Consider the following 26,310-nt stretch of genomic DNA (forward strand, 5'->3'; position numbering starts at 1 on the left):
CCCGTGGTTTGTTAACGGCCCGAAGAAATTCTGCAACGGCGCTTATCCCGCGGATATAATTGTGTAATCTGCGGCCCGTGGCCAACTTCCCCTAATGCCGAACGATTGCTCCGAATCACTTCACCGCAGGAACTGTTGAAACAGAAGTTTTGACACTAAGTGTACTTTTCAGATTTTGTATTTTACGATTTTAGGGATTGCAAAGATCCTTTCGTGGACACTTATCCGATACGTTTATTTATTCGGGCGTATTTTGTAAGAACAGATGCTTTCTGATTTTTCTAAAAATTCGAGGTACTTACATTGCTCCCCTTAAAGTTTAATACTAAATTTAATGTAAATGCATAAATTCGAAGGGTTCCAAAATACATGAATATTCACAGTCTATCGATTAGTTTTCATTTATGTGTACCAGCACTTTCGCGGGCGACTCGTATGTCAGCAGTTACTGAAGCAAGTAGTACAGGTCGGCCTGTGGTCAGACATGTGGGATAAGACTGTATCCACTGATTAGTCCGCGATTTTTGTGTGAAATTCAAATTATCCGCATTGATTGTAAACTACTGGAGGTGCATAGATCCTTTCTTAAAGACCACGTGCATGTTAACAATTTTATTAAATATACAAAGTGATGCAGAAGTCAAAAACAAATATTAATATTTATCAGAATTTTTCAGTGCGGTGATAAATGGTGGAATAAAGTGTAAAAAAGGACGAACAAATGCAAATTATACCGGTAACAATCCCCCAGACGTTGTTGAAGAGCTGAAACTTGAAACAGAACGTTTTTTTTTTCTTCAGAAGATATCAAACAGTTCGTTTAATCTCATTTTTCAAGCTTCATTTGCCTCGTTTCCCTCCTCTCCGTACGTTTGATGTTTCATTCTCGTTTAATCTGCGCAGGCAAGACGAATTTAACGATTACGGGGGAGGGGGGAGGGGATGTTTAAAGTTTTTCTGCCCGGGAGGGTGAAACGAGCCCCGTTTTCCCCGGCAACGGAAAGCACGTTCCCGGTATCTTGGATACACATTTATCTCCGCGTAGTTCGTTTATGCTTTTGTTTGTTGAGCGAGTTTTTTCGCTGGCGCCGGGGGGAAAATAAATTCGATTCGACCACGATAACGTTCGCGCGGATCCCGAGAACACGTAGAATCTGGGGACAGAGATAAACCCGCGTATCATGGTCTCCAGGTACAATGTGTTTCGAATACTGTTGCCGGAACAAATGAGGGAAAGATGGAGATTTCTTTCTGTTCGTAAAGAAATTTAAAACGACATGAATAAATTTTGTCGATTGTTCAGGAAAATCGAGGAACGTCCCTTGTTCTTCTTCGGCAATAATTGGAAAAAATGTTGAACTTGATCGACGGCGAATTTCTAATAACAAAAATTGTTGACCTTGGAAAAATGGTCAAGGTACATTTTTGTAACAGACGAGATGCAGAATGACGCTATAGTGGTCGAGACGTATAATTTTGGAACACCCTGTGCATGAATTGATGGAGACACGAATAAATGTTATAACGTGCAAGTTCAAGTGATGAAGTCGGTATGGAAATTTGAATACATAAACTTTCATGTAGCGAGCAAAGCGAAGGCGAAAGAAGAGCAATCCAATGCAAGCCACCCCGTAGCCTAAGTTGCAAAGAGGTCATCTATGAGAAACGCTTCCTTCGCATGCGATCGCTAACTCCTGAGGACGAATTGACCTCTTTCAGGACGACTTCTTTAATTCTCCTTTGGTCCTGCATTTTCTAATCCAAACGAAAAGGACCTGAACACGGAAAGTAAAACGAGGAAGAAGAATATGAATGTACCGCATAAAAGATAGAATTTTGAAGAATGATATCCTCGAGGAGGGAAATAAATTAATTTCCGTCTCACGGAGTAAATAATTAATTGATCTTGCTCGGCGCAGCAGAGTTGAACTTGTGACATTTTTTCGAATGGCGGAACCGTGTACTCGAGGTTGCAGCGGGTAACAAAATGAACATTGAAGATTCCTCACGCGTCTCAATTTTCTCGCTGGGGTGTGACATGTGCCGCCATCCATCAAGAGGTTAACTCGTCTTGCCCGCAGTAAATGTGAAGATCCTCGACCCGTCTCTAACGCGTGTAACTCTTGAAAGGACAACATTAAAAATAGCCGAGGTACTCTCTCTTTTATAACTGGAACTGCTCATAGAAATTCCCGCATTTATAAATTGTTACACAAAAACCGAGAAAAATTCAAGCTACAGAACAGAGTAAAAATCTGATTCACATTTGCTCGCTATTTTATTTAAACACCACATTGGATCACAGTTGACATTAAATTCTGAAAAGAAGAATTCACGCATTTCAGTGAGAAATATTACATTTGAGAGCAGGGGTGTGCTTCGAGTTTTCTCTGGCATACAACCAACTCCCGTTTAACATTATTTTCACTTAGCAACCCTTTGGGACGAGCTGTCTTTACTACTAAAATGTCCAAGTATAATCTACTTCTAGGTCAAATTATATTTGCGTAACCTTTTCCGGCAGACAACCCCCGTTCAAAATTATTTTTACTCGGCACCCCCTTCGGACAAAAACTGTCTTTAAAATGGCCGAACACGGCCGACGTTTTAAACCGTAAAAATCGATTCGGAAGACAAAGAAAATAAAGCAAGTTCGGACCGAAATTTCGCCGTCCCCATGGTCCGCCGGTGGGCGTCAGTGTCCAGGTGGCGGACCATGGTCGAAATGGACCGAATTAGGCCAGGAAATGGCGTCGGGGTAATTCGGAGCGGCGCGGATATCGACTGGCGTGTAACCGAGCGACGACGACGTAACGTCGGCGGAACGAACGCGTGGGAAATGCAGAATTCGATCCCCGTTAAGTGTTCCGCCGTATAGAAAATTCCAGTTCGCTCGGGCGAATTCAATTGGAGCTCGGCGCGGGGCTGCGTCGACGGTGGAAAACTAGGCGAAGGGAAATTTCCGTGGACGTCGACAATTTTCCTCGATCCCGTTCATCCGGCGCTGTCTCTTTCGTCCTCGACTCTTTCCATCCCCCTCCGCCGCCGACGACGAAGTCCGACCGCGTAAACAACCCCTTAGCTAGACCAGAAGGGGGGCGGACAGGAGATCGTCGATCGTAATTCCATCGGATCGATGGTGCATCGTCCTATGCAAACTTGTTTACGGTCTTTTATTCTTGTTACGTTTATTCCCGACCGGAACAGCTATTTTCAGAGACGGGGTGAGAAACCATTAGACGAAGAGTAATGACGGAAGTAAATGAATTTTGTCCTGTCATCGGGAAACAAATACCCGTCTCATCGCATTTTCTCGTTTGACTTTCCTCTCGCGCTGTTTTCGATGGCTTTGTTTTCGTTCGCGGGTCATTATGCACGCCGAACGGTTGCTACTAACGATCTTAGTAGTAAATTATAATTTTTCTTTGCTGGGAAAATCGAAAACAATCAAACGTGTACTGAATTGGCTAGAGTGGCCCAAAAAATTTTGTTCGTTACTTAGCGAACGTTCCGATTTTTACGATACTGGGAGGAACAAGATCTGAAGAAGGTAATAAGAATGCGAGCCAATAGTCATGCAGAAAATTCGCCTGGTTGTGGTCGCGCAGCGTATCAAGCGTCCGGGCTTAGATCTCGGCCGCGTGCTCTCCGCGGAGCGTGAAGCGCCGCCATTTCGTAAATGGAGACCGGAAGTTGCGGTTCATGCGAGCGAGCGCGCGGCCGGCCGCGTGCCTGCATTTTCCATGCCGGGCGATGCAAGTTTCATCGGAAGATGGGAATGGAAAGCGGGCCGACGAGTGGGGCATTTCCCGGGGCAACTTTTCCGCATCCCCGGGGACAAACTTCCGGCCTTTTCAAACACAGCTGGTTGAGCCGAGCCGCGGAACGCGTTGCAACTCGACGCGGACGAAACTGACCTAGGTTCTATTATTTCGTACTGTCAGGTTGTTCCACGGGAAATGTACCATTCTCAACGACTTGGAACTGCTTTTCCGAACGCGTAAAAATTAGCTTCGTTCGGAAAAATCACAACGCGACATCCGGTGGACTGGAAAATTTTGTCATTGTAGGACTAAAGATGCATTCGTTCGACAAATAATTTTCTTCTGGGTTGTGTACAATTTTTCGTTGCGCTGCAGAATGTTTTCTGTGACTCTACAGTGTTCTGCCAGGCTCTACAATTTTTCCCCTGGGTTTTGCAATTTTATTTTTGGCACTACAATTTTTTCTGTGGCGCTACAATTTTTTCTCTGGCTCTACAATTTTTTCTCTGGCTCTAAAATCTTTTCTGTGGTTCTACAATTTTTCTGTGGCCCTACAATTTTTCTGTGGCCCTACAATTTTCTCTCTGGCCCTACAATTTTTTCTCCGGCCCTACAATTTTTTCTCTGGCCTTACAATTTTGTCCCTGGCTCTACAATTTTTTCTGTGGCCCTACAATTTTTTCTGTGGCCCTACAATTTTTTCTGTGGCCCAACAATTTTTTCCCTGGCTCTACAATTTTTTCCCTGGCTCTACAATTTTTTCTGTGGCCCTACAATTTTTGCTGTGGCCCAACAATTTTTTCCCTGGCTCTACAATTTTTTCTCTGGCCCTACAATTTTTTCTCTGGCCCAACAATTTTTTCTCTGGCTCTAAAATCTTTTCTGTGGTTCTACAATTTTTCTGTGGCCCTACAATTTTTCTGTGGCCCTACAATTTTCTCTCTGGCCCTACAATTTTTTCTCCGGCCCTACAATTTTTTCTCTGGCCTTACAATTTTGTCCCTGGCTCTACAATTTTTTCTGTGGCCCTACAATTTTTTCTGTGGCCCTACAATTTTTTCTGTGGCCCAACAATTTTTTCCCTGGCTCTACAATTTTTTCCCTGGCTCTACAATTTTTTCTGTGGCCCTACAATTTTTGCTGTGGCCCAACAATTTTTTCCCTGGCTCTACAATTTTTTCTCTGGCCCTACAATTTTTTCTCTGGCCCAACAATTTTTTCTCTGGCCCAATAATTTTTTCTCTGGCCCAATAATTTTTTCTCTGGCCCTACAATTTTTTCTGTGGCCCAACAATTTTTTCCCTGGCTCTACAATTTTTTCTCTGGCCCTACAATTTTTTCTGTGGCCCTATAATTTTTGCTGTGGCCCTCAAATTTTGTTAGGACCCTGCATCAATGCACTGAAGATGTCTATAAGACAACTGAGCTCTAAATTGACTGGCTTTGGAGTGATTTGTCAGTCAAAGTTTCCTCGAAAAATTTTTATATGCACCGTTGCACCACAACGTAAAAATCTACAACTAACTCCACCGCTTAAAATCGTGTTGCAACCATTTTTTTCGAACTCGATCCAGCACGAAACGTAGCACGCAAGACTCGGAGAAGCCGAAGAGATCACCGGAACCGATTCCCATCACGCGAACAACATCGTAACTTGTTGCATCCGTCGAACAGCTCGAATGACGTCGTAACACGATCGCAGTCGACTCAACAAGTGATATTTATTTATCAATCGCGAGCCACCCGTAAGAGCGACGCTAAAAATCGCGAGATCAAAACGGGAGATCGTTCGAGCGCGAGCGAAAGCACAAGAGCTCAGTTCAGATCGCGAAAGCGTCGATCGCGGGCGTCTGAAATGGTGATCGTACGCGTTACTCGGATCTTTTTGATCATGTTGGATGCAGCCGATCGCACTCGAACGGAGCCACGCATTTATGCGATTCGACTCGGCGGGAAATGTCGCCGATACTGCGACAGAATATCGAAACGGCGGAGACGTCGACCAGCGTGTTATGAGCGCACGATCTCTCGACTTCCGGTGCATTTAGCATGCCATCGATCCCTCCGTGGTACCCTCTGCGCGATTAGGATGCCGGAAGATTCCAGCTTTTCCTTCCTGCAGCTTTTAACTTTCGTAAAAGTTTGTTTCGCAAACCACAAAGTCAGTTTCTCGAGTACAGAATGGATTACTATGCTCGGTTGAACCTTCTCGCTTCGACTGACGATTTTGGCAAAAAGTCGGGAAAAATGACAAAATTTCTAAATCTGAAGAGATCGGTTTAACGTGACTTTCTTGGCCCGAAAACTGCAGGAGCAGGTCGGAGGAGGGCCAAGAAGGGTTCGGTAACGATGAAAAAGGGCTGACAGGGTTTCCGATTATTTTTACGGGGGCTCCCGTTCCCCGGAAGCTTTAATAAACGGCGCGCGAGAAAAAGGTCGAAAGATGGAGTGTACTGATAGGACGTCGTAAACGTGATGAATCGGTTAGTGTAAAATTTTTCGAGGCAACTTTGTGTCGAAGGTGTTTTCCGAGAAATCGAGGGCGATCACGGGATCGGAGGGTAGTAATTATCTGAAGAGGGGGAGGGGGTGTATATCGCTATGGGTTGAAGTCGTACGGAGGAGCTGATGTCGTTCACTATGGAACAGTTGCTGAACTCGGTGGAGGAGGAGCGAACGAGGACAGGTCCCAGCGTGCATTATTAAAAAGGGTCAGTCGCTCGGCAAACACGGTAAGGGGGCGGTAAGTGTGTTAACGGGACAAGAAGTTGGGAAATGTTCGTCGACGTCGACGGGAATCCGGGGAAAGAGACGCTAACGTGATCAGGAAACGGAATTGTACGAGTGTTGTCTGAGAAATTAGTCGTCTGCTTCGGGAATGGTCAAAGAAAAGTAACGATGTCAAATGCAATCTGTTAATTGGCCAGAGACTACTGTTCCAGAGGCGAACATTGCGAAAATAGTGCCACTAAAAGCTAACGCAATTCGAAGGCGCGATTCTATGTGTGCTGTCGGAGAAATTAGAGAGTGTACTACTAGAAAGTAAATGATGTATTTGTACATACTGTTAACTAGTTGAAAAACATCATTTCAGAAACATTGTTAAAATAGTGCATTTAGCGTAGAAAGAAAATTTTGTTTAGAAGTGGAGACGGTAGATACTTGTAAATACTCTATGATATTCGGAGCAATCAATGGCTCAGTCAGTAAAGTGTTCGTCTACCATCCTGCGGATCAGGGTTCGAATCCACCCGCGGGAGACTTTTCCAAATTTTCAACTAAAACCATGCAATTCCCGAAACTCCGAGGACCAGAACGGTCTCAGAGGATTTCGAAAATAAAAAAAAATCAAAGGGAGGATCTAATTAAAAAATGCAGCAAGTTAGAGAAACAACCCAAAAATATAGAACAAAAAAAGGATGATATGTCAGAAAATATGTCGAGAGGTAGAAATGAGAAACAAAGCAGCAGGATATCTCGTTTAAAATAAAAACGTAGTCGGGTTATTAAAAAATGAGGCAGGAAGAGAAAGCTCGTCAGGTGTCGAGGAAGAAACAGTGTAATATTCCAGCCGTAAGTAAAGAAAAACAAGCCGCGGGACAGTACAGACGAGGAAGAAGAAAAAGAAAGAAAGAAAATATAATTCCACCTAGAAAACGAAGTAGTACAAACGGAATGTTCTCACAGAATTATCAAAAAAAAAGAACGCATAAAAATCCTAAGAATGAAAAGTTTCCAGGAAGCTTCCAGATGCTCTCGTCAAAAAAAAAGAATCGAGAGGGACTCTTCTGAAAAATTGCTGTAGCATAGAAGTGTGCCCGGAGAAGAAGAAGAAGAATCCTTTCCTCGAACGTCTTCCGCAAAAACGAGAGACTCTAAAAAATGGAATGTCCTCGATGAAATCTACTTTTCACGAGGTTGGCAATCAATTTCTCCACCGTTGCCCGAAAACTACGTTCGAAGTGGGTTCGAAAATGGCCACTGCGGGGATTTTAACCGGAAAGTTTCCGAACGGTGGCTTATAAAAATATCATGGTCGTCGCGCGGTTCTCCCACGCCGCGTTACACCGCATTAAAGATGCATTAGCTCGGCTTCCCACGCCTTGCCAAGGACAAAACATTTCGGAAGATTAAAAAATAAAATGGAGGCGCGCCGCTCGTTCGTCGTTGAGGCACACGCAACGGCGAAGTACTCGGGGAGCGTAAAAACCGTGAAAGTGTTCCCGTGCTTTGCCGCGCGACGGAGGAAACGGAAGAAGAAAAGAGAGAAGGAGGCCGGGGGTAGTCTGCAAACAAGAGAACGCGAGCAAAGAATTATTCTCTCGACTCTTCGGCGAAGATAAAGAGGGCCTCGATGGCCGGCGTGGTTCGGAGAGCAGAAGAAAGGCGAGATGGAACCGCTGTCACCTGTTCAAAGCTCGTCGCAGCTGTTCCCCCGCCATTTGCATCGCATTTGCATCCGACCTTCACCCTCCCGACGCACGCAGAAAAATATAATCCCCGCGTTATTAGCCGAGAAAGTGCAGCTAAATCCCCTCGAAGGACGAACCGAAGAAAAATCTCGAACCGGTAGAAATTCATTCGCAGTATAACACGACGGCCCGCGGATCATGCTAATTGACATTTTCATGGACACTTCCGAGGAAACTTCAAACTCGAATAACATTTAATTCCATTTCGCGAGCCGCGCGACGCTTGATTCCGAGCACTGCCAGGCTCAATTTAAGTTTATCGCGCGTTTTCTAATTGCTTTAAGATTTTTCGAGACGCCCGGAACTTCCGCGAAATTTGCGTCTCGAACTTCCGCCGAAGCATGGCTGTTGAATTGTTTAATCCGCTGTCCGTGGACTGACGGAACAGGAAGCGTTCCGAAAACACGGGAAACCGTTTGCGTTTCTCCGTCAAAGGAGACTCGTTTCGCGCATTTCCGTCGAGAGTTCTCTCCGCGGATTACGTTTTCAAGAGGGGAACGCGCACGAGCCTCGCCAAAGTAATTTCCCGTTCGGCGCAAACCGCGCGAATAATTGAAAGGAAAATCGCTGATGACACGTTTCGACCGCTCACTTTTTCTGGATCGCCCCGCGAATACCGAATATTCCCAGATTTCCGATGGGAATTCGCCACGGGGATAGGGGCGCAAACATTGTTCTCGAAATCGTCTTTGCCTCGGGAAACGCGTATGCGGGCAACCCGAGGGTCTTCGCCCGGAACAGGAAGCTTCCAATCTTGTTACCGGACCGCTGGTTCGACGATCGAAGCGAGTTTGAATTTACCGCCGAATATGCTCAAGATGGCCACCGTTCTGGAATTCTTTAAACTGACTAAAAAAAAAAAAAAATAACACCATTAAAATTATTTTAGTAACGAATATATTTCAGGTACCATTTGATTAACACTAGACCCGTCAAAATGACGTGTTCTAATATTTTTAATTTACGATTATTGAGATTGTGAAGATCCATCTACGTGTAATTACTCAACAAACTTATTTCCTTAGGTATATATTATTTTTAAAAATGGCTGAAAACTTGAATAGACACATTCTTCTTATTTTTATAAAGTAATGTAAAATACTCACTTTTAATGCTCCGTAAACCTAGTGTTAAAGAAATTTATAATGTCGTAGAAACGCCCAATCAGTTAAGTATTGACGTTGTATAATTTTTACTGAAAATAGGTCACCTTTCTTATTATTTACTTTTTTCTCAGAAACAGAAACGTTTTCGAATTTTTTCTAACAAGATTCCTCTATAATCCACATGTACCCTTCTATTCTCCAGCTTACAAATTAAATAACCAAACACGCAATCATTCTCGATCTCTGCCTACACTGGTGAAAGAAGGATTTTAGGTTAGGCCAGGGAAAACTGCAGCCTCGAAACGAAAAGGGTTCGGAGCCCGGAAGGGCGTCCAGAGCAGCCGTAATATGAAGGGAACCGTAAGGGATGGACCCATAACAATAACACACGGTCGAGGAGACAAAAGGACCATACGGTTAGGGAGGGAAAGGCAAACGGTGATGGCGGTCGAGAAAGGGTTTTGTGGGTGGGTCCGGGGAGACGATCAAGCCGGAGGGAAAATCCTCGCTGGTATTCCGGGATGTCCGACAGGGTCGGGTTGTGCAATCCGAAGTGTCCTGATCCCGTTTGCATATCCAGCGTGCTTCCTGCGGCACCGACTGTACGTCAATATTCTGACAGCTTGCGCTAGTAAACCTCGGGCTGCGGTCTCATTTGAAATCCCTGCTCGTTCCGTCGGGATCGTATCGATCTGGAACACACCACGATCCTGAGAAAGGGGTACCGGTCGGCGATAAATGAATTACGCGAAACCCCGATCCCGTGGCTTCTTTCTCGTTAGGCTGGAAATTAGCTTTCGGGACCGCGAGAATTATGTGGGGAAGCCTGTGTCCTATCGAGTAGCCGAAGAAAGTGGTTCTGGACAACCTAGAGGTTGCCGGGAGCGGAAAATGCGAGGCGGAAATTTTCTGTGAACGGCCTCTAATGAAATTTAATGGAATTTAAACGGTAATTAAGGAAATAGATGTAGATCGCATCGTTGAATCTATTTTTAGAGTAAAACAAGTGGAGTTGGGTACAGGAAATGTTGAATGCAGAGGCTTAACTTTCACCTTGGCAACCCAGAAATTTTTAACTTTTTAATGTGTAATCCTGTACATCTTGATGAGAAAACGCGAAAAATCGAGGTTTTAAGGCGAGGAAATCACTGGTTTAAAATTGTCGATTTACCAGCGCATTTGCAATTGATCTTGCTTAGTTATGGGGAGGATAATGTGGTGATGTGTGGGTCCGAAAAATTTCAGCGATCGGAACGATATGTATTCGGGGGACCCCGGAAACATTTCGGCTTCGTCGGGAACGCGAGGATCGGCGGGGGCCAGTTATGTTTGGAATTGCGGCGAAACTGGTGGCCAGTAACTCCAGTAACGAAGATATTTGTGAACTGGAAGGTCGGGCTCGCATTCCCCTGGTGCATTTCGGCGTGCTCGAACGAGAGACACGTGTACACATATCGCTTCTAGAGCCATCGATCCGATCCTTGTTGCGGTCTCGGTTTCAAATCCGGATCAGAGCCTCGATCCGACTTGAATCAACCTTAAATAGGTGCAATTAGCTCGATCAGCGTTTTACGAATCCGCTGGAACTGACCCGTGAGCCTCTGCGAGTCAGATCAATGTGAGTCGACGCTGGTTGATCATGGCAACCCCATAAAATATCCACGGGGGTGGGAAACTTTTATAAAGTGGAATTTTTTAAATTGGTTTTTAAATTTAAGATTCAACAGAGGTTCGCTATTTTTATTCTGTACTGATACCGTTTAATTTTAACAGAACTGTTCCACACGACAGCGAGTGCCATAAATTGCGCAAACCCCCTAATCTTCAGCTGTCGAGAAAAGTAACACTGCACAACGAAATGAATGGGCTTCTGATTTGAATCTCTGCAAAACCGTCGCAAAAAGTTTGCAGATTTCTCTCGTGGCATCAATGCCACGAATTAATGATTCGCTGCAATTAGAAAAAAACTGTAGAGATTTCACAATGCTAAACGCAACGCTGTGAATTTAATAACCACGTATATTATGCTTTATCGCGCACCGCGTTTCATCTGTCGCGAGGAATTCAAAAATATATGAAAAATTTTAATTAATCGGATTCCGTTAAATGTTAAATATTTAATATTCAGTATCGGGCGAAAAGATGTCATTCATTCGTGAACCAGCCGACAGGCAAAGTGTTAAATTACTAGCCACGAGCCGCGGAATTTTTCCGTGAGAGGAATTTACGTGAAAAAGGTGGTCGTATGAAAAATTTTGTGGCACCGGCGACATTTTTTTTCCATATATGACAGTGTCACTCTGACGAGGCATAATCGTAAAAAAAATATATTACGGCTCCAGTGAAATCTGTTTCGCGTGGTATCGGCACACATTCTGACAGAAGATGACACAGGAAAGATATTCCAAATACGCTTCATTTCCTGAAAAGAACGAAGTATTACGAATTTGTTCGGGAAACGAGCGAAGACATTTTCCTCGAAAATATAAATTGCAAGGGGGCAATAATAAATTAGTTGACGGGATTTTCTGCCATGTTTAATTCAACGCACTGTTCTATCCAGTCTGAGATATTTACAGAATAAATAAACATTATCACAACTGAAATATCCACAATTTTCGAGAATCACACGAAACAGCTCCCTTGGAGCTAATAGTAAAATTAATAAAAAAAAAAGTACTGGACCGATCAGCTTGAAATTTTAACAGTATGTTAAGAAATAGTCCTTTTATTGTTAGATAAACAGGCGAGATGATGGATCGCGTAATTTTTGTGTGATTCCTAAAAAGTCCAAGAAATTTCAAGTAAAAATCAACACTGGGGCAAACTTGGTGTAAAAATTGTATTTTTAAGTAAATAGAGCTGTAAAAATTCAATCATTAAGTCAAAGGTATCCTACAAACATATACAAAATTTCAGATCAATTCTTTCCGTCTGTTTATAAAAGACAATGTTATTACAAAACAAAAAGAGATTCCCCTCTTTAAAAAAATCATTGGCGATATTTCAAGCGATTCTATGATGAACCAATGAATTGAATTGCTTTTCCAGTGTTCGATAGATTAGCTCCGTGATCGCAGACGAACGGTCAGCCATTTTCCGGCGATCGCCCAGTGCGTTTTGTTGTAAAGACTCGGCCCGATCGGTTTGTCGTGCAGGTAGCGATCGTTCTCCGTTCTAAGCACCGTGGGAGAGCCAGAAAAGCGTTATTAGCGAAACGATCCACGGCCCCGTGATCTCTCGCTTCCTGTGGGTTTCGCGAGAAATGGATCCTTCCAGTTTCCAGGTAAAGTAGGTCGGCGTTCTCGCGCCGGGAAAGCGTGAAAGATACGGCCGGGCGATCTTTCTTCGTCTCTCGCGGCTGTGCTCGCCTCCTTGAACATGAATCATGACTCTTTCGGGAGCGAGAGCCCCCGATTCTATCGGGGCTCGTGTTTGTGGACTGTCGACCCTTTACACAAGCCCGATCTTCGAGAGCCGTCGAGATACTCCGCGGATCTTTCACGGCGAACAAAAAGGATTTCTTCGCTCGGCGGAGACGCGAAATCTGAGCCGATTCTTCTTTAAACATTCCTGCGGAAATTGTACACCCCCTGTCAGACTACAGTATCCTTTTCTCAAGTTAATTCCGTTGATGTGAACTGTCGGCTCATTGATTCGTTAAAATCATCGCGTTGCAATTTTCTTCTCGATTCAACGAAGATCTCCTCGTGCATATTTTGTAATAAAACATTGATTTTCTAAGTTGAAATAAGTAGCCCTTGGATTTTTTCCACTTCAGGGGGAAAATAGAGTTCCATTTTTTTCTATTTTAGATCAACTTTTTAAAATTTTTAAAGGAATTGATGAAGAACATATTTAATTCTAAAAATTGTTCCGGGCACCTGTCAATTAATTTTCTGCCGCGCTCAAACAACTCTTCGCCACTGAGAAACTTGAGGAAATAATAGAGAAAAGGGAATTTAACGAACCATCTGTCTAACAGCATGAACTTGGTGCGCTCTCGGGACGCGTAGTCACGAAGATCATGGATAATAAATGACCGCGATGAAACATTCAAAGTCCTCGGAAAGAAAACGTCTACAGGTCTCTGAGGATACTATATCAGCCGGGAAACTCACATAAAAATGTCCGTAAACGTTACCTAGCCAACTGTCGTTCGATACAGATCGAACAGAAAACAATGAGGCTCGCGGAAGAATGGCGCGAGCGAAAATCGTTTATCCGGCGAACCGTCGAGACGATCGCAAATATTTGCGTAAACCTGCCCGGGAGTATCGCGGTAAATTTCGCCGGCGCGCCGATTCATGGTGTAAATGAAAATATTGAATCTTTTCTGTGGGAAAAAAACCCGATGGATATCGCGCGTGCGCGCGCCGATGTATCACAGAGCCAATGAAAGTTCGATGGGATGCTGCGATTATTCGATCGACCGTGCAAAATCGTCGCGGACAGCGCGACGGAGGTTCCCCTCGCACCTGGAAAGCCGTTTCGCAACGGTTATTATTATTACACGAGTCGCGAAGGTTCCCACGAATTTACATTTTTATGCGATTTACGTTTCACTTGCCGAATTGAAATAAAATCGAACCGCTCCGATTGTAAACTTTACAAACCATTCAACGACGACGCTTCGTATGAATATTCTCATTTGATTTATCGTTACCGCGAAATTTCAATTTAACCAATTCGAATTAAAATCGAATCAAAGTGACTGTGAGCTTCGTGAACCTTTAGACGACCAGGCTTCAAAGGAATATCTTATTTTCGGGACAATTGTTAACGTTATATGTTCTGCAAAATTCACCAATGTACGTTTCAGTTATAAATGAAACAAAACTGTATCAATTGTAAAGTTTATTATCCCCCGGATGACAAAATTTGGGTTCGTCTTGCACAATTCATAATTCAATTCATAAATAGATTCATAGAAAAATTGATAAATTAACTTAACTTTCATCCAGCTTCAACTGCGAAGGTGTTTTCAAAATTACAGTAATGTCTCGATCTAAGCCGCACGGAGCTACACGATTTTAGTCAGTTCACTACTTTTTTAGGGGACCACGTATGTCGAATAAAAATGTAGCACGAAATGTAGGAATTTCCTGCCGGTTGAAACGAACTAATTAAAATGAATTTCGAAGCGCAGAATGTTGTTCCGTTGCGAGTTTCGAACCCCTCAAAATTTCAGACCCGCAAACATGCGAAACTGAACGCCATGAAAATTGATTTCGCCGAATTTCGGGCAGAAACTATGCGAAAACGTACAACCGATGCCGCACGCTCGAAAATGTTACGATGCGTCGAGTTTCGACGAAATCCGCTTATCGATCTACGCAAAACACGGCGCGTGCACAAGTGCCCGGATAAACAGGCAGATGGATGGACAGAGTTAGGTGGATAAAAGACATAAATTCCAGCGAATATTTGAACAACGTCGACGATACAGATTTTCCTGTTTTGCGAGATTCACTGCGGCCCGGGATTTACACTATCGCGATTGTAATGTGAATTTATTACAGAGAGTACGTGGAAATGATTTCGAGACTGATTTTCTAATTGCGATAAATCCTTCGATTCTAGCATAAACATATTTCACGATAAAATGTGAAATTGTTCGAGATTCCGAGATTAATACTTCAGGATAATACAGTTTTTCTTTCGCAGTCTCTACAATAACGAAACAAGTCATAATTTAATCCTGAAGAATTTAGGAGAGTTACAAAGGTTATGTTTTAAAAACATCTCTTCTGAGCTTTAATTCTGCTTTCGTAATTTTTGAACGCGTCACACACACACACACACATCTCTGTCGTTTCCGTGGTTTTTGTTGCGTTTCACGTGCATTTGAAATAAGTGCGCGTAATGGGAATGATAATGAAGAGCGTCTGATTAGGCTCCAAGTGTCCGAGCACTTTCGAACAATGGTGTAAGCGTACAGAGAAAGAAAACAAGGGAAGCGACGAAGAGAATAACGTATGCTAATGGGTTTTCCTCCGGTTACTCTGCCAGTCCACCTAGAAACCGTGGAAACGCAGCCATTGCTCTTTCCGTCTCCATTTTCCATCCGCGGAGCGCGTGCAGTTCGCACTCACGATTTAATTTCCAATTCGAGTGCAGTTTCCTCGGAGGGCACTGTTTTTTCCCTCTGCCGTCACTGCCGGTGGCGGCAAAATTAATAAGCACGCTGATTTCAATGATTCTTGGCTTTGAAGAATCTATTGCCACTCGAGATGCGCCGTATTTCCGGCCTTTTAAACTTCAAATTCAGTTTCCTCATTTTTCCGCTGCAAGCGAACGTTAGTATTGAACATTTCCGAGAGACTCAAGAGGGGACAATGGTGTTAATGATTTTTCATTCCGGAGAATATGCTGATTTCTCTGGGAAATGTACAATATTTGTCATTTTTAATTCGAATGTCATTTCGTCCCCCTTTATCGTAAAAATTGGGTCAGTGATAATTTGCAATTTTACAGCAATTTGAAAATAGACATTAACGCTGGATCGGGAGAATAACAAATTTTTAGTAAATCGTTTTCGATGTTTAGGAATATTCAGGATGATAAAGCGCGGGTGCGGTAAATAACGAAGGTGATTAATTATTCCATTGTTCACGGAAGAATACAAATTTCCATATTAATTAATATATTCGTTCGAATTTTCCTGCCTGAGAATGTTGCCCCGAAATTCGAGGGAATCCATCATTTTATTTGGCATCTTTGTTAACAAACAGTTCCTAAATTGCAATAATTTTCTGCAGTTGATTTAACATTCGTACATGAATATTTTTCAATTAATATTGCTCCAGGCTTTTCAAAGTATAACTGAAAGCATCCCATCGCTTTTTACTCAGATAATTACGTCGAGAATCGACAATACCGAACAAATTATCGACTACAAATAATTAGTTCGATATTAATATTGCAGAATAAAGTCGCCGAAGAATTCAAATAATTACTTCGGGGCTGCATGATATTGCACAATAAATTATTGAAGGATTCGCAAACGATCATTTCGAAGCTAATATTACACCATAAATTATTGAAGGATTCAAACGATTGTTTCGGGGCTAATATTACACAATCAATTACTGTGGTATCAACAAATTACTTCCAGATGGATAATGTAGAATCAATTGACGACGAATTCAGTAGATTACTCCGAAGCTACTGTTACAATGTTTTCTTTAAATTGCTATCGAATTAAAACTTTATTTCCAAACGATTGCTACACAATAAATCACTTATAACAATAGTTACTTCAAGACAAATATCAGAAGTCATACCTAATTCACCTAAATAACAGCTTCGACAGGTCCATTAGGCTAACGATCCACCCTCCGAGTCCAACGATGCCACGTTTTTTTTTTTACCGCTCCCCACGTGTTTCATCCCCCAGGTGTTCTCCACCCCCATCGATCTCCTTCGACCATTTGTTCGATCACTTATTCATCCGTTTCCATCTCTCCGACTCTGTTCTCCTCTGTTCTTTTATTTACCATCTCGTGGCGCGTTTAGGCCAAACGGACGAATGCTCGTTCGGCCCCCACTCCAACAAAAACGAATTGCAAACGAGCATTCTGGTTAAACTATTCGCCGAACGATTTTACAAATACTAACAAATGCCACCGTTCGCCGAATCCTCAGCTCAATACTGGTGCTTAATTATTTTTAATATTATCTTTTTTTATTACACCGCGGACTCTCTCAAATTTTATTTAATAACAAAAGTAAATAGAGCTCCACCGTAACGAAATATTTTTGCAATCTTTCCATTCAATTTTGTGGATTGATTGAAATTGTCAGTAAACATCGACGAAGAGTCGGCGTGGGGGTGCGTCGGTCTCCATCTCTAAGCAACCCTCTGTTCGAAGGGATGCTATCTCGCGTCCCACCCGATGAATTGATTTCCCTTGGAAAAGACGACGTTTGATAACAACGCGAGATTGTAGTTCGTCCCTGGAAACGCTCGTCGGAGTATCGGCGAACGACGGGGAAAAATGACAGCGACGTCGACGACGCCACGGCATCGATAACCGTCGCCACGCTAATGTCGTCGTTAACGAACTTATCTCGAAGTATACGAAACCCGGCGAGGCTTTCGCTGACGTGGTGGCCTTGGAGTTTCGTTTCGTAGACAACCGTAAACTCCATCATAAATAGCTTCTTGCGATCCCGATACGGTAGAGACACTCCCTCACGACTTCAAGGTTAAACTTCACCTAAGCAACCCAGAAATTTTTAACTTTTCAACATCTAATCCTGTACATCTCGACGAGAAAATACCAAAAATCTAAGTTTTAAGGGGAGGAATTCACTGGTGATTACAATTTTACGATTAAAATATCTCAGAGAAAGCATTCCCGGTTTAATCCCGAATTAGAAGGGGTAAAAATTTTTGTGGCCAGTACAATTAGGAGATCGCGGCCGAGCTCGATCGTTCAAAGGGCCCGGGAATTCCCTCGACCGTGGAATCAACAAGAATAAAAAGGACATCGGTTCCTGCAGGAAGAGATTGTTAATAGTCGCCGGAGGGCAGGCGGACAAAAGCTGTCGCGGAAACGTAATATCTCCACGGATCGTGTCTATCTCGTAACCAGGCGTCTCTGTCGGAGAGAGAGAGAGAGAGAGAGAGAGAGAGAGAGGAGTCTTTCTCGCGAACGATACTCGACGCTTTGAGGGTTTGCAAGTCTATTACGATCAAGAAGCACCGGGCAGAAGGGAAGGTAAACTCTGGGCAAGTTTCTGCCGGTCCGTATATGCGGGCTTTGTGGTCGGCAAAATGGATCCCGATCCCTCCTACCTCGTTAACCTGAGATATTCCGCGCGTCCTGCGATATTAGTCCGCGGAATATCTGCTTGGCAAAGCCGGAGACCGAGTCCGCCACGAAACACTTGCCGCTGCCAGCTATTCTCGAAATGAATTCGCTGTCAACCGAGGTCCTTTGGGAGCTCGCCTCTCGTCTTCTGTGCTCCGCTACGATTTTAGCCAACGTCAATATCTGAGACGAGCAAACGGATTTTTGTTGCTGGACTTGCCTCGGGTCAAACGTTGCACGAGTTTCAGAACGGAGATAGAACAGAAACTTTCATTATTCTATCGCAAAATTGCAAGCTACACTTCTGTTTTTCCATCGTTCTTCGCAGTACTAAATCTATCACTCGATTATACAAGAATCGTTTTCACTTTCTCGCCTGTTACATCACGCATAAACTTTTTGGATAAAAGTGAACCACGGTGTTCGAAAGTTGAGATTCCAAGGTTTAGAACCAGCCGAGGTTTGTCATCGTCCAACTCTTTCTTTACGAAATTATAGCATTTGAACAGACTTATCAAAATTAAAAAATTTGGTATTCAGCTAATTTTTTCGCTTAACCCGGCACAATCGAGTTTGCATCATCCCAACAAAAAATTGTTCTGCAACGAGCACGCTAACCGGGTTAGCTCTGGTTGCGGTGATTTATAATCCGTTTTCCGAGAGGGCCGAGGTGGGGATCCTGGGCGAGCACGGTGTTTCGATGTTCATAAAGCACACCTTTCATCCGCGGGAAGAATTAATACCGGGCTGGCTCGTTAGAGAGGATCACGTCGCGCGGATAAAAACGTCGCCGGGACGAATGTACCCGCCGATTCGGGTCGTCGTTGTGTGATTAATCGTCCGAAATTGAGCTCGGCCCGATAAAGCCCGAGCGAAACGGGTATCCCCGTACGTTGCTCGCCGGGTAAACACGACAGTGTTCACTAGAATTTTCAAAGTTCCGAAACCCTCGGATGAAATTCTTGACACATCAGAAGGATGCCGCGAAAAAATAACCGTGAAATAAACAAAGTTTTTAATTCACTAATTTTCGTGTTACCTTCTGAGAACTGGCATCAATGGATTGCTGAGATTCTTCCGAGTAAAACGAGCCCAAACACGACCTACATCCGTCTACTTTCATAGACTTCATATATAGCAATTACACATATGTTTTTAATAATTTTATTCCAGCGAATCTATAAAAATAGTCCGATCTATGTCGTGTTTGGGCTCGTTTTAATCGGAAGAATCTGAACAATTCCCTGGTACTACTTTCGAAAAGGTAGGACGATAATTAATCTCAACTCTTTAATCCTAATCATCTTATTTCATCGAGTCTATAAAACTGGTCCGATTTAGGTCGTGTTTGGGCTCGTTTTAATCAGAAAAATCTGACCAATTCCGTGGTACTGCTTTTGAAAAGGTAGGACAAACATTTCGGAATTTGAAATTTATTGTATACCTTTCACGCAGTCTTCGGAGTATGTCGCCTTTCCTCTAGTAGTTTTAAAGCTCCGCTGAGACGATTGAAGCACCGGTGGTCGTGGAAATTTGAGTGTAATAGATGCAGCAAATTTAAGCAAGCGCTATTGTGTTCGTAGGAAGGGGTGTGCAATCGGGCTGATCCGATTCGCCGAGCAGACCGGCGCCCAACAAAGGGACGTCGCTCTGGCTACTCGTTTAACTTCTGACATCCCGCGATCGATAATTATTAACGCGAACAACGGCCGGGGGTTTCTGCGTCGCCGGCTGCCGACCCGCTCGAGCAAATTTCACATAACCGAAGAGACCGGGAGAGATCGTTGGACGGTGGATGGCCACTCTCTCTCTTTCCCGTTGCTCTCCTGTCTGTCCTCGATGGTAATGGAGTGTCGCCGGGAACTTTATGCGCGCCCTGTGATGGACGGCAGTTTTATTTTAACGGTCGCCGCACGAGAACCGTGATGGAACTTCGCTCGATACGGAACCGATGGATCTTTTATTAAAGGCGGTTTTCTACGGAATTGTATAATGGACGGAGCCCCTTTGAGAATTTATTTTCGGGAAAGTGAATGGTGTGGGGATGGAAATTCTCTCGGAAAGTGATCAGCAGGGATCTATACGTGCAGAGAAATTTTTATTTTGTGCTGGGATTGACGGTGTTTGGTGTAGACGGAATATTGTTTGAAGCGCTTTTGTTATCGCGTCGAATCGTATCCGATATAGGTCGTCTTTGTGAATTTGTTGCGAACAAACGAGGTGACGTAGGGACGGAAAACTTTTTGCAATATTTTCAGAAATGATTCGTTGTTATTGACAAATTTTTTTTTGTGCATCAGGTTTGATGGTACACGTCGAAGACTGAACGTTGTTCGATACAGACGCGGACAATTCTTTCTCTACACAAAAATACACAGTATAGTAATCGCTCGTGTTCTCCATAGCAAGGTAAATCGCAAGATAGATCAGCCGAACGTTAGGGTAAAGTAAATCCAGAAAATCCGTCCGGTGGACGAGCGTCGTTCTCACGCGGCAGTCCTTAAACTTTTACGCGCTGTGTTCGCCGATGAGAGCTCCGAGGAGAAGGGATTTTTTCTTTAACTGTGACCCAGATAGCACGTTTACGGTGTCGGGGATCAATTCGAGTGGGTAACGAGGCCGACGTTAAACGCGGATCCATTTGGACGCGACGTCGCCGTCGTCGCCGAGGATCAAGCGCTGCGTGTATCGACGCGAGCATCCGTTCCGATCCATCTGCCTCGAACGCCGAGCCGAGGTACAACGGTTTTCGCTTCGCCGGGTAGAACGGGTCGCGACCCGACCAGCCGCGAGTGGGACCCGCGCCTTGACGTGTCGAATCGAATTTCGCAGGGCGAGAAAGGGCTTCCGTTGCCTCTCGCGAATAAAAGCGAGACTCGTCGCGCTTTCCCGACTCGTTCGCTCGTGCTCCGTATTGAAATTGAGTGCTGTGACCCTGAAGAACGCTCAGAATGGAGGACAGACAGCGGTGCTGTCGAGCATAGTCGCTGGGATCTGTTAGGGGACTATGGGGAGAGCTGGATGAGATTTTATCACAAATTAAAAATCCTCAATGTACATTCTTTTTGTATATAAACACCTCTGTAGGCTATTTATTGGTCAGCCTCTAGTCGGACAAGTAGTACAGGTCGGTTCCTCGTCGGACGAGTGAAGCAAGACAGTATCTGCTGGTTGACGAACACATAGAAATTCACAATCTATTGTTTAAACTTTATTTCTGTATGCGAACAATTTTCTGGACCACTTGTTTGCCAGTCTTTGCTCAGGGCAAGTAGTACAGATCAATCTCTGGTCAGACAGGAGATATACTGCAGTATCTGTTAATTCACAAATGGAGAAAAATCCAGTGCATTGATGGAACCTCATTCTTGTACAGAACAACACTTATGGGCCACACATATGTCAGTCTTTGCTGGAGCAAGTAGTACAGATCAGTCCCCGGTCAGACAAGTGGGATAGGACAGTATCTAGTGACCGTACTGCGGATTTTCGTGCAGAATTAGACTCATAGGTCTGTTCATAGGAAGTTGTGCATTTATTTGTCTAAATTGTTGTTAAAATTAATATAACTGCATCGCAAAAAAAAGTTTAAAGCACTATGTTAAAAGTATCGAACACAAGATGAACATTGACAATATTCAAAAACCGGACTTCGCCGACAGGGCTCCGCTAATTAAAGAACGGATTACCCAATGAAACACTAAATCCTTTCGCGTGGTCTCTTTGACCGGGCCCCGTCAATGCGCCTAACTTTTAATCAAAAAGCCCATTAAGCTTAGCGGACCGGGCACTTTATCGAGACCGTGGCGCGCCGCGAACGAAAGCAAATTATTAACGAGTAGGACAGACAGATCCTGGGGACTAATAAATCTCTCCTTTGATTGCAGATCGCGTCTCGCTGTCCATCCAGGCCCAGTAGGTAAGCGAAACTCACATCCGGGCAAACTGTTGCCGTGAAATATCGCCGCGATATTAACCGGCGAGCTTGATACCGCAACAATTCCGTCCGAACCCTCCGGCAACATTGTTGCCGAAAAACGGCAGCAGTCGTCGATGGGGGGCGCATGCGTACCACGAACGAAGGGGCCGTTCCTTTTATTATCGAGCATTTTTGCGAGCGCAGAACGCTCATGAATACCAATTCGGCGGGTCCGGATGCGCAGCTGGAAGTTTCCCGACCCGCAAGTCAGTGGTTGGTGCATTTCGAGTAAGATGTATCGGGGATAGTCATTGGGCTACTCTAATTTAACCCCTTCAACGGGACTGGGTGAGTTTAAGGTGGAATTATTTATTTTTAATATTAGAACTGTGGAGTTACCATAAAGAATGACAGGCTCCACATTTTTTAATTATTCAAACTATAATGACGCGTTCGCGAGGAATTTAAAATTAACTGTTTTTGATAAACAATTGAAATACTATTTCCATTAACACGAAAATCAATCGTTATTTCAAGCTAGCCAATGTAACAGAATTTAAGAAACAATGTCTGCAAATATTTCTACGTTTTCTTTGAAATTCCATTTTCCGCTGCACAGCTGCAAGCGGGTACCCGCCACGGACCCATTTTGTACCCGTGTACCCGCTTCGCAGAATCATGTTATCCGTCTATCCGATTATCGATACCGATTCGAGGGAATCGCGAGGGAACACGATCGCGAATTCTACGTTTTCGCGACGTGACGCGACGGGTCGCGTACCCGATCGGGTACACGGTGGCAGGTATCTGTGACCCGCCCGGACGCGGATTCAGTCGTTTAATCTCCCGTGTCCCGAATAACGCTGCCCTTGTATTTTAGTGTTATCTTTGTTGCGGATATTCGATTAGGGAATATGAAATTGTCGTGTTTCGTAGGAGAGATTCAATGGAAATATTTCCTTTTTCGTTTGTAAATTCGTCGAACTGCGCGCGGAATTTTGTTTTGTATATTTTACAGTTTATTTTTAAAGCCGGAAATTTTGGGAATTTTTGAGATTTTGAGTGACGTTTGTTTCGTCGATGGGAAATGTAAATATCGTTAACAATGGGTATTGGCTTCGCTTTGTTCGCTTTGATAAATTAATTAATGAATTTTTACTTGTCTTCAAGCATCTAGAATTCTCTCTGCAATATACAATTCTTCTTTCCTATTAATATTCAGTTGGAAGTAGAACTGTTCCTGATTATTCAGACTGAAGGGATAGAGAAGGCAAATCCTTAAAGAGTATGGATTAAAAAGACAAGAACTTAATCCTTTGACACAAATCCGCCTTTATTAAACTTGCCTCTACTGCCTTTGCATTTTCTTTTAAATTCCACTTTCTTATTTCAATCAACGCTGACAAGAAACGCGCTGATTAGAAAATATAAAACGTTTTCAAAGCATCGTGTGCTTCGTAAAATAATTTCACAGAAACTCCATGATTCTCTCGTTATTGCCTACGTATTCTACTTTACGCCAACGTGATTAAAAATTAAAATTTCCTTTCTTAAATCTTATATTGTAAAACGAATATTCGAATATTCACTTTTAAACAGTATTTCATAACCCCCGAGCAAAGGAAAAATTTCTCTCCTCGATAAAAAGATTCCTTGCAATAATAATGGAACAAAAAGTACAAAATGTTACAGAACGTGAATTTCGATCGCGGAAGATAAGAGTTAAATGGATGAACAATTTCACCGCGATCACCTCGAGCTACGAATAAGTTTGTCTCCTTAATTAAAGTCAAATTTAATTCACTTTTCTCGTGGAATAAATCAGGAAACAATTTTGCCAAAGGGATGAAGGGTCGACAGAGCGAATCTTCGACCATGCGATCAGATATCAAGGTTCGGTATGAAACTCGAGAAGTAACACAGTTCGTCGCCGGTCCCTCATAACGATTTAAAAGCATCAGATTAGCCGAAGTACAGCTCGGTAATGGCGGGCTCGAACTTTCGCGATAACAAATACAGAAACGTGAGCGCGCCTCCTTGCTCTCGTTCGTGATTACAGAATAAATTACCATAAATCTTAATATCTCGCCGGTGGCTGACGTTGTCCCATTATATCTCGTATACACGACGAGCCTCGGGCGCGACTATTAACTTAACTAGTGCGTCGGGAGCGAGGAGATACAACGAAAACAAGGAAAAACGTGGCAAACACGAAAGCGATTTACGAGAGATAATTTCACTCCCGACTACGCGAACGAGATTGGCACGGAAGAAACATTGCTGATCCTCGCGATTCTGCTCTGCCACTTCACTGGCTGCTTCGTACGATCGCCGAGCGCTTATGGGGGCATTCTGGTCTTCGAGGCCATTCTTCCACGAATTTTCTCCGGGAAAATGATTCAACCTTTTCCATTGGAATTTTGCGCACATATTTATCGGTATTTCAAGTGTAACAGTGATATTTCTCGAGTAAAAATAATCAAAATTACATGAGTTACATATCTTTTTATGGTCTTCAGAATAATCGAATATTTATCTTCGCAAGCTTTCACGAAATCGAAAAGTAATTTTCAGTGTGCAATCTTTCTCCGAAAACAGAAATGGAGTTCCTCTAAAGCGACTGTTAAAAATCGAACAACATATTTTCAGCAGCGCTTTAAACGCAGCAATCAGGACCAAACAAAGGGGAAAAATTGCAGCAGAGGGAAGTCTATCGATCATCAATTTTTTTTACAGAAGTCGTCGCACGGAGTATTTGTCCGTTTAATCGTGCAAGAAACTTGGGGGCGGGGGAGGGCAGAAATTCCGAACTATGTTCCAATATTTGCCGCGACCTGAGCTCGAGCGCGTTGAAAGGATCGCTGAAAGCGACGGACTAGAAAAAAAAGAATCTTGGACCAATTCCGATCCACCTGGACGGTTCAATCGGACACTCGATTTTCTGCGAGCCGATCGAGCCGCATAGACACGAGAATTTCCATCGTGCTCTCTTTCTTTCTCTCTGTCGTCTTTCTCTCGCAGCGAGCGGAAAAATATCGCGGCTCGAAGCGTCCCCGGCGAGCTTCAAAGTGGAGGAAAAAATATGAAAAGAGAACGCGAAGAGAGGGAGAGAGAGAGAGAGAGAGAGAGAGAGAGAAGGCAGGAATACTGGAAAACTTGGAACGGAGGCAGAATTCCTTCCGTAAGTAGTCAAGCACTAGAACAAGTCAGACAAATTGTGCACTTCTGCTGCACACGATATCATGACCATTTTTTAACGAAATTAATCGAATATTGCACGTATCAGACAGAAAATATACAGTTAATATAACTGTCCTTGTATACTGATTTTATTAGGAAATTTATTTCATCTTTAAACTTTAATTTAGAAACGGACTTTCGTTTCAAGCGAATAGTAATAGAGGGGTTGTTGGGTTGTTGTCCTTCATAAAGGACTTGTTCGTTATTGGTTCGTCAAGGTAGAGCGTTGCACCTGTTAAATCCTATCGTTCGTTGACGCGGAACGAAATCGGAAAGTCGAACAAGCCGATACTCCGGCGGAGTGCACTTCTAATTAGATTCGAGAGCGGGGGGAAAACCGAGGGAAGCTTTTTTCATCGCCTACGCGATCTCTTTTGTATCGGTAGCTTGACGCTCGAGGAGCATCCTCTCTCACTCGATATCTCCTGCTACTCCGAAATTACGTCGTCGAGAGTGTTTCCGGTTTGTTGGTTCCTTTAGAGTCTTCGCTGCTTTACCCGCTGATCCGCGAATGTGATCTGCTACTGGATTTGATTGTTGATCGTTACTGGACTCCGATGGTTTCCGGTGTTTCTTCCTGTTGATACTCTATAATCCTGTACATTTTGACGAGAAAATGCCAAAAATCGAAGTTTTAAGCCGGGGAACTCACTGGTTCAAAAGTTATTTTCAGCATTTTCTCGTCACGATGTACATACAGTATTGGTTTTAAAGTATGTAAAACTATTGCTATATATGTTCCAACCAAAATTGATTTTGTTGTACTTCCTTTTGTGTAGCCGGGAAAATGATTAGAGCCACGATTCAAGCTCTGCCCAAATCTACTTTCCGTGGCTTCCTTTTGCTGCGAGCTTCTTCCGCGTTCAGTAGCTCCCAGTGCAGGGTGAGAAGACAGCCAGTAGTTTTCTTAGAACGTGTCATAATCGATCCTCAGAAGAAGAGAAGATCACCTGTGTACACTACCACTCAATCTGCACGCAAAGCTGCCCA

General features: G+C 43.5%; 1 protein-coding gene across 1 annotated transcript in view; it reads left to right on the forward strand.

Moving 5' to 3' along the window:
* LOC143361498 (uncharacterized) overlaps nt 1-26,310 on the forward strand; it is a 123,935-nt gene that overhangs the window by 25,737 nt on the left and 71,888 nt on the right. The window contains exon 2 of the mRNA XM_076800954.1: nt 22,049-22,080. The gene's annotated coding sequence lies outside the window, so the exon portion shown is untranslated. The remainder of the gene's footprint in view (nt 1-22,048; nt 22,081-26,310) is intronic.

The sequence above is a fragment of the Halictus rubicundus genome, chromosome 15, assembly GCF_050948215.1.
Source record: "Halictus rubicundus isolate RS-2024b chromosome 15, iyHalRubi1_principal, whole genome shotgun sequence".
Lineage (NCBI taxonomy): Eukaryota > Metazoa > Arthropoda > Insecta > Hymenoptera > Halictidae > Halictus > Halictus rubicundus.